General features: G+C 43.6%; 1 long non-coding RNA gene across 2 annotated transcripts; it reads left to right on the plus strand.

The window, feature by feature from the left end:
* Nucleotides 1–689: 689 nt before the first annotated feature.
* Nucleotides 690–7604, plus strand: LOC115140154 (uncharacterized). 2 transcript variants are annotated; one of them, XR_003865200.2, is made up of 5 exons: nt 690–781; nt 1079–1131; nt 3885–4019; nt 5832–5877; nt 5992–7604. It is a non-coding gene; the product is annotated as an uncharacterized LOC115140154 (long non-coding RNA). The 2 variants fall into 2 exon arrangements; XR_003865201.2 differs by having other exon boundaries at nt 5832–5867.
* The last annotated feature ends 6122 nt before the right edge of the window (nt 7605–13726 follow it).

The following is a 13726-nucleotide window of genomic DNA, read 5'->3' on the forward strand; positions in this document are numbered from 1 at the left end:
ATATTTCACAAAGCTCTACATAAACATGAAGGGTGTGTGTGTGTGTGGGTGGGGGGGGGGGGGTGTATGTCAATCTATCTTTGTGAGGGTCAGAGGGGCAGTCCCATGTCTAATCCTCTGGGATGGGATGTAGAAGATGACATTTTGAGACTGGAGATGTGTTCACTGATGCATATACAGTATATGACTGAGCTGAAAGAAACCATGGAGCTGTGTATGTGTTCACTGGTGCATATATCACACAGGTTTCAATTCTGAAAGAGACATGTCTCGGGGATCCCTGTCAAATATTTAGAAAGAGTGAGTAAAAAACGCCTGATAGCTGTGACTGGCACCAACTGTTTTAAGTAATGAATAGACTAAAGCAGTATAACATAAATAAATGTATGAAAAAAATATGATCATCAATTGTAGCCTTCAACATAGCCATTTTTGTATAAAACAGTCATTACAAAATATACATTCATCAAATAATTTGCCATATTACAAATACATGCTTTTCTCAATTTGACAAACGGACATAACATATCGACCAACCAACCTGTCGTTGCTCTTTGTTTTGAAGGTTAGATTATAATCACATCTATATAAAATTCAGGTTTACAGTAATCAACAGATGGCGCTGTTGTTCAGAAATCATAACTCTCAACACGTGGATCCTTTCACCCGGAAATACGTACAAAGCCGGAAGTTGGATAAATTACAGTTTGAAATCGTGGCGCTTGGCGTAAAATCCAGAGAAAAAATATATGAAAAACTCGATTCTCTGGGAGAGGGTTAGGTAATGAGAAACATGATAATATTGCCATTGTTGGTTTATGAGCCGTTTCGTTAAGGTTAGCGCTGTATAGATTAAGAGAAAAGCTTGATTACTAGTTAGGACAATGAATGGTTTAGCCGGTTGCTACAAAGGCAAGACCTTCAAAATGAGAGTAATTATCTAGCAACGCTAAAGTTAGCTCGGTTTGTTGATAAGTTAGCTAGCTGCATGTATCTGTTTGTCACTTTTAAAGTTGGTGCTAGTGTTTCTCTCTGTTTTACTTACCAACGAATATGTTTGTTCTTCCCGCCTTCCCAGTTTGCCACTGTGTACAAGACAATACCAACGACACGATAGTTGCCATCAAGAAGGTAAGAGTATGTCTCTAAAGTCTGTGAGGAATGTTTCAAAGTAATTGCCAGGAGCACCTGTTTTTCCTTTAAGGTTTTTGTGTAGGCCTAACACATGCCCATGTGGGTAAAACCTGGGAAGTATAACCACAGAACATTGAGCCAGATGTTTCACTGGATGTATGCACCTGAAGCATCCGGTTGGCATTTCCACTCACCATGGTTATGAGAGGAAGCCCAGTGGCGGCAGTGGGAGGAGATGGATTTTGGCCGACATTTAGCAAATTTTCTCATTGATGAAACATTTGATCACAGTACAGTTTTCTGTTCCCAAAACTAGATTCTGTTATGAACAGAGTGGACTAAGTTTTGTAGACTATTCTTTGCCAAAGTCCCTGTATTCCCAGGACTGCGTAGCCTCACAAAGTTCCAACATCAAGTTTTCTGACGATGCGACACTAGTAGGTCTGATTACAAACAACGACAAGAAGACCTACATAGAGGAGGTAGGCACTCTGGCGGTGTGGTGCCAGGAAAAACCACCTTTCCCTAAACGTCAGCAAAACAAAGGAGCTGATTTTGGACTTCAGGAGGAACCAGGCTGGGCACACCCTCATCAACAGAGCCGCCGTAGAGACGGCAGAAGAATGTGCAAGAGCGGCCTGTCCCTGCAGGCCCTCCGTGTTCTACAGGAGCACCATCAAGAGCATACTGTCGGGCTGCATCACAGCCTGGTACGGCAACTCCACCACCGCTGACTGCAAGGCTCTACAGGGGGTGGCACAATCAGCTGAACCCATCAAATTAGTGCACACAGCCTGCCCTCCAGGACACCTACAACACCAGGTGTTGCAGTTGCAGGAAGGCCAAGAAGATCATCAAAGACCTCAGCCCCCAGAGACACAGTATGTTCTCCCCACGTCTATCACTCGGGTAGTATAGGAGCATCATGGCAAAAACTGTGAGACTGGCTAATAACTTCTACCCCCAGATCATCACACTGCTGAATAGCCACCATTGGGCAGCTACCTGCCCGCCCCCAGTTGTAAATATGTATATATTTGTATTATTGTTTTATACACTTCTCTTATGGACCTGCACTGTTAGAGCTCAGAGTTGAAGAATTTCACTGTACCCTGCAATTATATCTGCGACCCTGTGCATATGACTAATAAACTCATCTATCTAAAAATGTCATTGTTGAGAAGGAGTGTCTGTGGATCCCAGTACAGGAGCTTCAGAATGGTTTAGGTTAAAACTATGTATGGGAGTGGTTTCCCAGACACAGATTAAAACTAGTCCTGGACTAAAAAGCAAGCTGTGGAGAATCTCCATTGAAAAGGCTTCATATTTTGTCTGGGAAACCACCCCATGAAATTTGATTCCGTATATTTGTCTCAAGTTTGTCGAGAGATTAAACTGCTGTAGGAATTAAGTCACCCAAACATTATCGGGGTAAGAATCTAACTAAACTCCTACTGTGGAAACTGTCAGAAGTAATATTCATGCGTTCCTGGTTGAGCTTTGCATCAGTTTCATCATCTGTTGCATTAATGATAATTTATAGCTCATTTGGATATTATTCCCAACCAAAGCATCCTTTATGAACTATACTAATTATCTTGATCACCATCACCTTTACTGTGAAATTGTCATGTTCTCAAAGAAAGCACAATATCATATGTCCCTACACTTACATCAATGTGTGTCCATTGTGTGTCTATTTCTCAGCTCCTTGATGTATTTGGGCATAAATTCAACATTAGCTTGGTGTTTGACTTTATGGACACAGACCTGGAGGTAAAACTGAGCTGTAGGTTTTGGCCATTTGGGCCAGTTTCCCGGACCCAGATTCAATCTAGTCCTGGACTAAAAAAAAGCTTGCTCAGTGGAAAAACTCCACCAAATGGCTTTTTACTACAAGACTAGGATTAATCTCTGTCCAGGAAACTGGCCCCAGTAAATGCTGATGTTCACGGCTTTAGTCTAAAAGTGACCTTGGGCACTAGAGGCCACTAGAGGGATACTCCATCCAGTGCTTGGGATTCATGGGTTAATTCAAAGTACGAAGGTTCTATTGGATATGCAAGAGGGTCCCTTTATAGACTAGTACTCAGTTCATTCTGTTAGCTCTCTGTAATGTCCTCCTTGAGGCACAGATATGGGTTCAGTCATACCGAACATCAAAAACTGTCTGGTGCCCAGAGAGAGGGAGCAGCCTGAGAGCTATGGTATTAGTTTGCTCTCTTAGGGGTTCTGTAGGGCCAGCTCTGGTCCTGGGGGATCTGTCTGTCTGTGTCTGCCTCTCTCTGTCCCGCTCTCTGCCTATCCCTATTTCTCTCTCCTTGTCTCTCTCTCCCATTTGCTCTGGATTTATGAGTCTGTGTCTGCCAGATGGCTCCAGATGAGTGCCCAGTTTCACTGCCAATACATCAAACTCAGTTAGAGAGTAGGAAAACAGACTCCCTTAGAGCCATAATTAAGGAGTGGTAGCTGCTCTTAAATAATCAATACCACCCTCTCCGTAGCTCTCAGGATGATCTAATGGCAATTATCAAATCATAGACAGACAGATAAATAGCTCAGACACAGAAGACTGAAATACGAGGAGGATTTGATAGCTTGTGTCTACATAGAGATGTTGAGCTGAAATTCTCTTGTGCTTTCCTGAGAGGCGATTTGTTGTATGTGGACCTTCAGCGTTGGAGTTAAGAAACTGTAGACTATTGAGAGACTGGCTGACACCCCTGGTCTAACTCTCTCCTGTGTTTTAGGTGGTGATTAAAGATACCATTCTGGTGCTGACTCCAGCCAACATCAAAGGCTTCATAGTGATTACTACTGTGCCTGGAGTACATGCACCACACACTGTCATACAATACACACCTTCTCATATGTGCTTGTATCAGGTAAAGTTAGGCGTGATAGACTCGTCTCCACTTCAGAAATTATATTTGTAATTGTATTTTATGTAAATTAACAAATGTACGTTTGTTATAAATCAATTACAATTGAAGTCGGAAGTTTACATACACTTAGGTTGAATTTATTAACTTGTTTTTCAACCACTCCACAAATGTCTTGTTAAAAACTATAGTTTTGACGAGTCGGTTAGGACACCTACTTTGTGCATGACACAAGTCATTTTTCCAACAATTGTTTACAGACAGATTATTTCACTTATAATTCACTGTATCACAATTCTAGTGGGTCAGAAGTTTACAAACGCTAAGTTGACTGCCTTTAAACAGCTTGGAAAATCCCAGAAAATTATGTCATGGCTTTAGAAGCTTCTGATAGGCTAATTGACATCATTTGAGTCACTTGGAGGTGTACCTGTGGATGTATTTCAAGGCCTACCTTCAAACTCAGTGCCTCTTTGCTTGACATCATGGGAAAATCAAAAGAAATCAGCCAAGACCCCAGAAAAAATATTGTAGACCTCCACAAGTCTGGTTCATCCTTGGGAGCAATTTCCAAATGCCTGAAATGTACCACATTCATCTGTACAAACAATAGTACGCAAGTATAAACCCCATGGGACCACGCAGCCATCATACCGCTCAGGAAGGAGACACGTTCTGTCTCCTAGAGATTAATGTACTTAGGTGTGAAAAGTGCAAATCAATCCCAGATCAACCGCAAAGGACCTTGTGAAGATGCTGGAGGAAACGGGTGCAAAAGTATTTAGATCCACAGTAAAACTAGCCCTATATCGACATGACCTGAAAGGCCGCTCAGCAAGGAAGAAGCCACTGCTCCAAACCTGCCATAAAAAGGCCAGACTACGGTTTGCAACTGCACATGGGGACAAAGATTGTACTTTTTGGAGAAATGTCTCTGGTCTGATGAAACAAAAATAGAACTCTGTAGCCATAATGACCATTGTTTTGTTTGGAGTGAAAAGGGGGATGCTTGCAAGCTGAAGAACACCATCCCAACCGTGAAGCATCATGTTGTGGGGGTGCTTTGCTGCAGGATGGACTGGTGCACTTCACAAAATAGATGACATCATGAGGAGGAAAATGATGTGAATGTATTGAGACATCTCAAGCCAAATTGAGGAAGTTAAAGCTTGGTTGCAAATTGGCCTTCTAAATGAACACTGACCCCAAGAATACTTCCAAAGTTGTGGCAAAATGGCTTAAGGACAAGAAAGTGAAGGTGTTGGAGTGGCCATCACAAAGTCCTGACCTCAATCCCATAGAAAATTTGTGTGCAGAACTGAAAAAGCGTGTCCGAGCAAGGAGGCCTACAAACCTGACTCGGTTACACCAGCTCTGTCAGGAGGAATGGGCCAACATTCACCCAACTTATTGTGGGAAGCTTGTGGAAGGCTACCCTAAACGTTTTGCCCAAGTTAAAAAATGTAAAGGCAATGCTACCAAATACTAATTGAGTGTATGTAAACTTCTGACCCACTGGGAATGTGATGAAAGAAATAAAAGCTGAAATAAATAACTCTCTATACTATTATTCTGACATTTCACATTCTTAAAATAAAGTGGTGATCCTAACTGACCTAAGACAGGAAATTTCGACTAGGATTAAATGTCAGGAATTGTGAAAAACTGAGTTTATATGTTTTTGGCTACGGTGTATGTAAACTTCCGACTTCAACTGTATATTTCTCCATAGTAAACACTGTGTACGATCTGAAGCCCAATAACCTGCTGCTGGATGAGAATGGGCTGTTGAAGCTGTCTGATTTTTGTTTGTAGGGCTGCCGAGAGTTATAGTCAGTCTACACTCACCAGGTAGTCACCTGTAGGTGTCACTCTCAAACTCCATTTCAAAGTATTTTATTGTCCATTTATTTATTTAAATAGCATTTCATGTGTCACTCGCTGTGTTTGATACAATGTTTGCTCGCTCTCTCAGGTGGCATCGTTCTCCAGAGTTGTTGTTCGGTGCCAGGATGTATGGGGTGGGCGTCGACATGTGGGCCGTGGGCTACGCAGATGAGCTTGCGGAGCTTCTGCAGGTACACACACACCATAAGCTCAGTCCAATTTAAACATTGAGGCGAGACAAAACAAGTTTGCCTGTAGAATGGCACTGAAACTAGGCAGCTCAATTGAACTTTGTTCTGAAATGGTCTTGTCTCTGATTTTAAAATAAATCTAGACTGAGCATCAAGGTTCAGACTACTGTATTGTCAGACACACACATTTCTGTATACATAATTCTGCATCCCAAATGGCAAGCTATTCCCTGTATAGTGTACTACTTTTGACCAGGGCACAAGGACTCTGTTCAAAAGTTGTACAAATGTAGGGAATGTGGTTGCCATTTGAGACTCATGTTCCCTGCTACTCTGTGGTATAACACCCTCTGTCTCTCTCTTGTTACCGTTCCTAGCAGGAAACTCCTGGCCTGTGAGTGTCTGTCTTTTCTGTGTCTGCATGTGTGGTTAATTTAAGGCTAAGCAACGCCTTGAAAATATCTGGGTCCTCAATAATACATTGTGGATTTAAACAATGCCTTCATGTCTCTAACTCTGATACACAGTCCAGCACACAAACGGGGTCCATGGGTCCTGTGTGGGAGGGTGATCTGGCATACAGACATACAGCAGCCTGTCCCCCCTGCTGTTCAGTTCTGTGTCAGAACTACCTCTGGCTATATGAACCCCTGAGCCCCCCTCGGCCTCCCTTCTCTTTGGCTTTTCTCTGGAAGAGTTCTAAATGGCACCCTATTCCTTATTTAGTGCACTAATTTTGACCAGCGCTTAAAGCAGTGCACTAAAGGAGGCATTTGGGATGAAGTCTAGTCTGTTTATTCAGTGCTGTTTCTCCCAGCTCTACCCCCCCCCCTCCCGTCTCCTCTCAACAGCCTCTGAGGGTGAGGTACTTTACGAACAGCCCTAGCTGCCCCAGCACAACTCCTCATCTGAGCCTCTCAAAGAGAATCAAGAGGAAACGAGATGGTCTGGAGAAAAAGAATGAACAACACAGACACACACGCACATCTCAGCATTGGAATCAATAGCACAGACATTATTATTCCATCATACACCAGAGATAGAAGGTTAAATACCTCTTTGACATGTTTGTGTTTGACCATGATATTAATACCTCTTTTGACATGTTTGTGTTTGACCATGATATTAATACCTCTTTGACATGTTTGTGTTTGACCATGATATTAATACCTCTTTGACATGTTTGTGTTTGACCATGATATTAATACCTCTTTGACATGTTTGTGTTTGACCATGATATTAATACCTCTTTGACATGTTTGTGTTTGACCATGATATTAATACCTCTTTGACATGTTTGTGTTTGACCATGATATTAATAACAACATGGTAAATATTATTCTGCTTGCTTATTTAAACTGATGGTTTGGTTTGTACAAAGGATTCAATGACTGGTTTCCAATTTTGGATTGGGCCAGCAAGGGCCTCCCGTACCTAGAATGCATACATATTTTTGTACTGTGACCATGTTATCAGAAGTAACCTCGTCAATTAAACATAAATATTCTCACACACTGTCAGAGTAACATGGTCTACTCGTATAGAACTGGAATCCCATTATAGTCAGAGCCCAGTAATTAAACGGATGTAGGCGGTACAAAATAGCGCAATAGCAACCCAGGACTAACACACACACAGGTGTAGGGATGGTGGCGGTACATTTAACTGCAACAAAAACCGAGTGTGACTGTGAGGTTCGACGTGTGGTTTGGGAACTATTTAGGTCGACTGGGTTGTATATTATAATAATAAAGAAGAAATTGATACTCTGATAGGGATATAGAGGGCATTTGCTTCAATGGAGAAACATGACCAGTCTTGCTGTTAAACGTCCAGTGTGGTTCATTGGACTAGGTAGTTAGAAGTTGCCCCTAAACAGTGGTCCATGGTCAGTTAAAAAAAAAAATCCTCCTAATGGTTAAAGTGTAGTGTTGAATAATGTTATTCTAGACCTGTGGTTAGTGGCAACTTCTAACTCCAGCGTGGCTCGTGTGGTCCAGTGGAAGACATTCAGTGTGGTCTAACAGTGGTTCTGGATAGAGCTCTGTAAGAGACTGCTAGAGCACAACTATTTAGGTGACGAAAGAAGAAAACAGCAAGACTGTATTTTTGTCATGATTAATTTCATACATTTAGATGTACTGTAATATTGTCATGATTCATTTCATACAAAAACACAGTACATCTAAACGTATGTATTTATTTTTGATGTGATGTAGGATAAGTCATTCTGTCTGAGATTGTGGTTGTTCATTTGGTTGACACTTCTAAATTAATGCAACACCTCAACTCTTAGCTGACTCCCCTTAGCATAAAGTATCTAATCAATTATCCCCCCAAAAATATGAATGCAATTAATTAAGTGGAGAAATCTTAGTAAAACATACCTACTCCCACTCTGGTTTAAGGTGCCATTCACCCTACGTGGAGGGCAGAGCCCTTAGTGCTCCAAATAAATACATATACCTCCCACCCACTACATGAGCAGAGATTAAATCTCACATGTCTGAAGAATAAAAAATGTCTGTGTGCCAGTCTGTTTGCACAGATTTGGATAGTGGGAAAGGTCATTTTGCATGGCTTGCTGCCCCAGGTGGGTGGGGATTTTACTTCAGGACCAATTATTTAACCTTTATTTAACTAGGCAAATCAGTTAAGAACAAATTCTTATTTACAATGACTGCCAACAACGGCCAAACCCGGACAACGCTGGGCCAATTGTACACCGCCCAATGGGACTCCCAATCACGGCTGGTTGTGATACAGCCTGGATTCGAGCAAGGTTGTCTGTAGTGACGCCTCAAGCACTGAGATGCAGTGCCCCTCGGGAGCCCAAGAATGAACAAATCCCGCCCACCTGGGGCACTGGGCCATGCGAAACTAACTTGCTTAGTGTGTGTGGGAAAGAGACATGCTGCCTCCAGGGCAGACGGTGGCTCTCCACTCAATTCCTGCTCCGCTCTGACACCATTGTTCCACCAGCAGCGCTTTATGTCAGCAGTCTAAAGTGGCCTGCTCCTGTCCTCTCCTCTGTCCACACTGATCTGACACAACCTGGCAAGTGAGAGCAGATCTTATGACAGATTTAGTTAGTCTCTCACCAGACTCAGGGACTACCTTTAGCTGTCCCCTGTCAGAGCAAGTCAAAAGCTGGTGTCCGCTACACCTGTACTGTAGTGAGACCTTTGGTTTCACCCATCCAATGTTGTTGGATCAGTTGGCTCAATGAAAAGGAAGGAAGGATACATTTTTTTTTTAAGTATTGGAGCTGGACTCGGTCCAGACAGACAGAGAACCATTTGGGTCATGGCCAAGGCTCAGGGTTGAGGTGAGGGCAAGCTGAATGATTCAAGTCTATAGAACTGCCCCACAATACAACACAGCACCGGAACAGCAGAGCAGGGACAATGGCTGTGTATGGCGGCCAAGCCTGGAGAAATGACAGGGTTGTGTGTGTGTGTGTGGATGATGGTGGTGTCAGAAGTTGTAACACAGGAGGCCAGTACACACTGATCGCAGAATCACTCCAAGAATAGTTATGAGAGCCATTGTTTTTAGTATTTTATTAAGAACCCCATAAGCTGTTGCAAAACCAGCAGCTACACTTCCTGGGGTCCACACAAACATGAAACATTACATAATACAGAACATTAATAGACAAGAATGGCAAACACAGCCTACATATCAATACATACACACAAAATGTCTAGGTCAAATAGGGGAGAGGCGTGGTGCCGTGAGGTGTTGCTTTATCTGTTTTTTTTAAACCAGGTTGGCTGTTCATTTGAGCAATATGAGATGTAATGGAGTTCCATGCAGTAATGGCTCTATATAATAATGTACGCTTTTGTGACTTTGTTATGTTTTGGGGACTGTGAAAGACCCCTGGTGGCATGGCTGGTGGGGTAAGTGTGTATCAGAGCTGTGTCTGTTGACTATGCAAGCAATTTGAAATGTTCAACACATTCTTTTTATAAGAAACAGTCAGTCTCTCCTCAACTCTTCGCCAAGAGAGACTGAAATACACTGCTCAAAAAAATAAAGGGAACACTTAAACAACACAATGTAACTCCAAGTCAATCACACTTCTGTGAAATCAAACTGTCCACTTAGGAAGCAACACTGATTGACAATAAATTTCACATGCTGTTGTGCAAATGGAATAGACAACAGGTGGAAATTATAGGCAATTAGCAAGACACCCCCAATAAAGGAGTGGTTCTGCAGGTGGTGACCACAGACCACTTCTCAGTTCCTATGCTTCCTGGCTGATGTTTCGGTCACCTTTGAATGTTGTCGGTGCCTTCACTCTAGTGGTAGCATGAGACGGAGTCTACAACACACACAAGTGGCTCAGGTAGTGCAGCTCATCCAGGATGAGACATCAATGCGAGCTGTGGCAAGAAGGTTTGCTGTGTCTGTCAGCGTAGTGTCCAGAGCATGGAGGCGCTACCAGGAGACAGTACATCAGGAGACGTGGAGGAGGGCAACAACCCAGCAGCAGGATCGCTACCTCCACCTTTGTGCAAGGAGGAGCAGGAGGAGCACTGCCAGAGCCCTGCAAAATGACCTTCAGCAGGCCACAAATGTGCATGTGTCTGCTCAAACGGTCAGAAACAGACTCCATGAGGGCCCGACATCCACAGGTGGGGGTTGTGCTTACAGCCCAACACCGTGCCGGACGTTTGGCATTTGCCAGAGAACACCAAGATTGGCAAATTCGCCACTGGCGCCCTGGGCTCTTCACAGATGAAAGCAGGTTCACACTGAGCACGTGACAGACGTGACAGAGTCTGGAGACGCCGTGGAGAACGTTCTGCTGCCTGCAACATCCTCCAGCATAACCAGTTTGGCGTTGGGTCAATCATGGTGTGGGGTGGCATTTCTTTGGGGGGCCGCATAGCCCTCCATGTGCTCGCCAGAGGTAGCCTGACTGCCATTAGGTACCGAGATGGGATCCTCAGACCCCTTGTGAGACCATATGCTGGTGTGGTTGGCCCTGGGTTCCTCCTAATGCAAGACAATGCTAGACCTCATGTGGCTGGAGTGTGTCAGCAGTTCCTGCAAGAGGAAGGCATTGATGCTATAGACTGGCCCGCCCGTTCCCCAGACCTGAATCCAATTGAGCACATCTGGGACATCATGTCTCGCTCCATCCACCAACGCCACGTTGCACCACAGACTGTCCAGGAGTTGGCGGACACCACCTCATCAGGAGCATGCCCAGGCGTTGTAGGGAGGTCATACAGGCATGTGGAGGCCACACACACTTCTGAGCCTCATTATGACATGTTTTAAGGACATTACATCAAAGTTGGATCAGCCTGTAGTGTGGTTTTCCACTTTAATTTTGAGTGACTCCAAATCCAGACCTCCATGGGTTGATACATTTGATTTCCATTGATAATTTGTGTGTGATTCTGTTGTCAGCACATTCAACTATGTAAATAAAAATAATTTAATAAGAAATATTTCATTCATTCAGATCTAGGATGTGTTATTTTAGTGCTCCCTTTATTTTTTGAGCAGTGTATATAGTATTTATATTAGCCCTCGGATTACAATGAAGAGCAAGATGTGCTGCTGTGTTATGGGCCAGCTGCAGCTTAACTAGGTTAACTTTCTTTGCAGCACTTGACCACATGACTGGACAATAATCAAGATAAGACTAAATTGGAACCTGCAGGACTTTCTTTTTGGCGTGTGGCGCCAAAAAGCAGAGTATCTCTTTATTAAGGACAGACCTCTCCCCATCTTTACAACCATTGAATCGATATTTTTTGCTCATGACAGTTTACCTGGTGTTACCTTAGTTGTAATTTAGTCTCCTCAACTTGTTCAACAGCCACACCATTCATTACCAGATTCAGCTGAGATCTAGAGCTTAGGGAATGACTTGTACCAAACACAATGCTCTTAGTTTTAGAGATGTTCAGGACCAGTTTATTACTGGCCACCCATTCTAAAACTGACTGCAACTCCTTGTTATGAGTTTCAGTGACCTCATTAGCTGTGTTTGCTGACACGTACACAATCAATCAAGTGTATTTATAAAGCCCTTTTTACATCAGACGATGTCACCACAGTGCTATACAGAAACCCAGCCCAAAACCTCAAACAGCAAGCAATGTAGAAGCACGGTGGCTAGGAAAAACTCTGTAGAAAGGCAGAAACCTAGAGAGGAACCAGGCTTATGAGGGGTGGCCAGTCCTCTTCTGGCTGTGCTGGGTGGAGATTATAACAGTACTTGACCAAGATGTTCAAATGTTCATAGATGACCAGCAGGGTCAAATAACAATAATAATCACAGTGGTTGTAGAGGGTGCAACAAGTCAGCACCTCAGGAGTAAATGTCAGTTGGCTTTTCATAGCCGATCATTCAGAGTTAGAGACAGCAGGTGCGGGACAAGGTAGCATGTCCAGTAAACAGGTCAGGGTTCCATAGCCGCAGGCAGAACAGTTGAAACTGGAGCAGCAGCACGACCAGGTGGACTGGGGACAGCTGGTCGTGCTGGAGGCATGGTCCTAGGGCTCAGGTCCTCCAAGAGAAGAGAAAGAGAGAGAGAATTAGAGGGAGCATACTTAAATTCACACAGGACACAGGATAAAACAGGAGAAATTCTCCAGATATAACAGACTGACCCTAGCCTCCCGACACACAACCTATTGCAGCATAATTACTGGAGGCTATGACAGGAGGGGTACCCCCAACTATACCCCCGGACAGGGCCAACTTTGCAGGATATAACCCCATCCACTTTGCCAAGCATAGCCGTCACACCACCAGAGGGATATCTTCAACCACCAACTTACTACCCTGAGATAAGGCCGAGTATAGCCCACGAAGATCTCCCCCATGGCACGAACCCGAGAGGGGCGCCAACCCGGACAGGAAGATCACGTCAGAGACTCAAACCATTCAAGTGACGCACCCCTCCTAGGGACGGCATAGAAGAGCACCAGTAAGCCAGTGACTCACCCCTGTAATAGGGTTAGAGGCAGAGAATTCCAGTGGAGAGGGGGAACCGACCAGGCAGAGACAGCAAGGGTGGTTCGTCACTCCAGTGTTTGGGGTCACTTAGAAATGTCCTTGTTTTCCATGAAAACATACATGAAATTAGTTGCAAAATGAATAGGAAATAGAGTCAAGACATAGACAAGGTAATAAATAATGATTTTTAATTTAAATAATAATTGTGTCCAAACTTTGCTTTCGTCAAAGAATCCTCCATTTGCAGCAATTACAGCCTTGCAGACCTTTGACATTCTAGTTGTCAATTTGTTGAGGTAATCTGAAGAGATTTCACCACGTGCTGAAGCACCTCCCACAAGTTGGATTGGGTTGATGGCACTTCTTACGTACCCTACGGTCAAGCTGCTCTCACAACAGCTCAATAGGGTTGAGATCTGATGACTGTGCTGGCCACTTCATTATAGACAGAATACCAGCTGACTGCTTCTTCCCTAAATAGTTATTGCTGCCCTGCTACCATACCCTACATGTTTGACATTAGAGAAGCTTCCATTAAAGAAAACCCTCTGAGATCTATTAGATAGCTCTGAATCCACAATATAGCAGAGGTTGAAAAGCCATAAAACATATGTTTTCTAAACAACAGGCTATGGTGAATA

The sequence above is a fragment of the Oncorhynchus nerka genome, linkage group LG13 (assembly GCF_034236695.1).
Source record: "Oncorhynchus nerka isolate Pitt River linkage group LG13, Oner_Uvic_2.0, whole genome shotgun sequence".
Lineage (NCBI taxonomy): Eukaryota > Metazoa > Chordata > Actinopteri > Salmoniformes > Salmonidae > Oncorhynchus > Oncorhynchus nerka.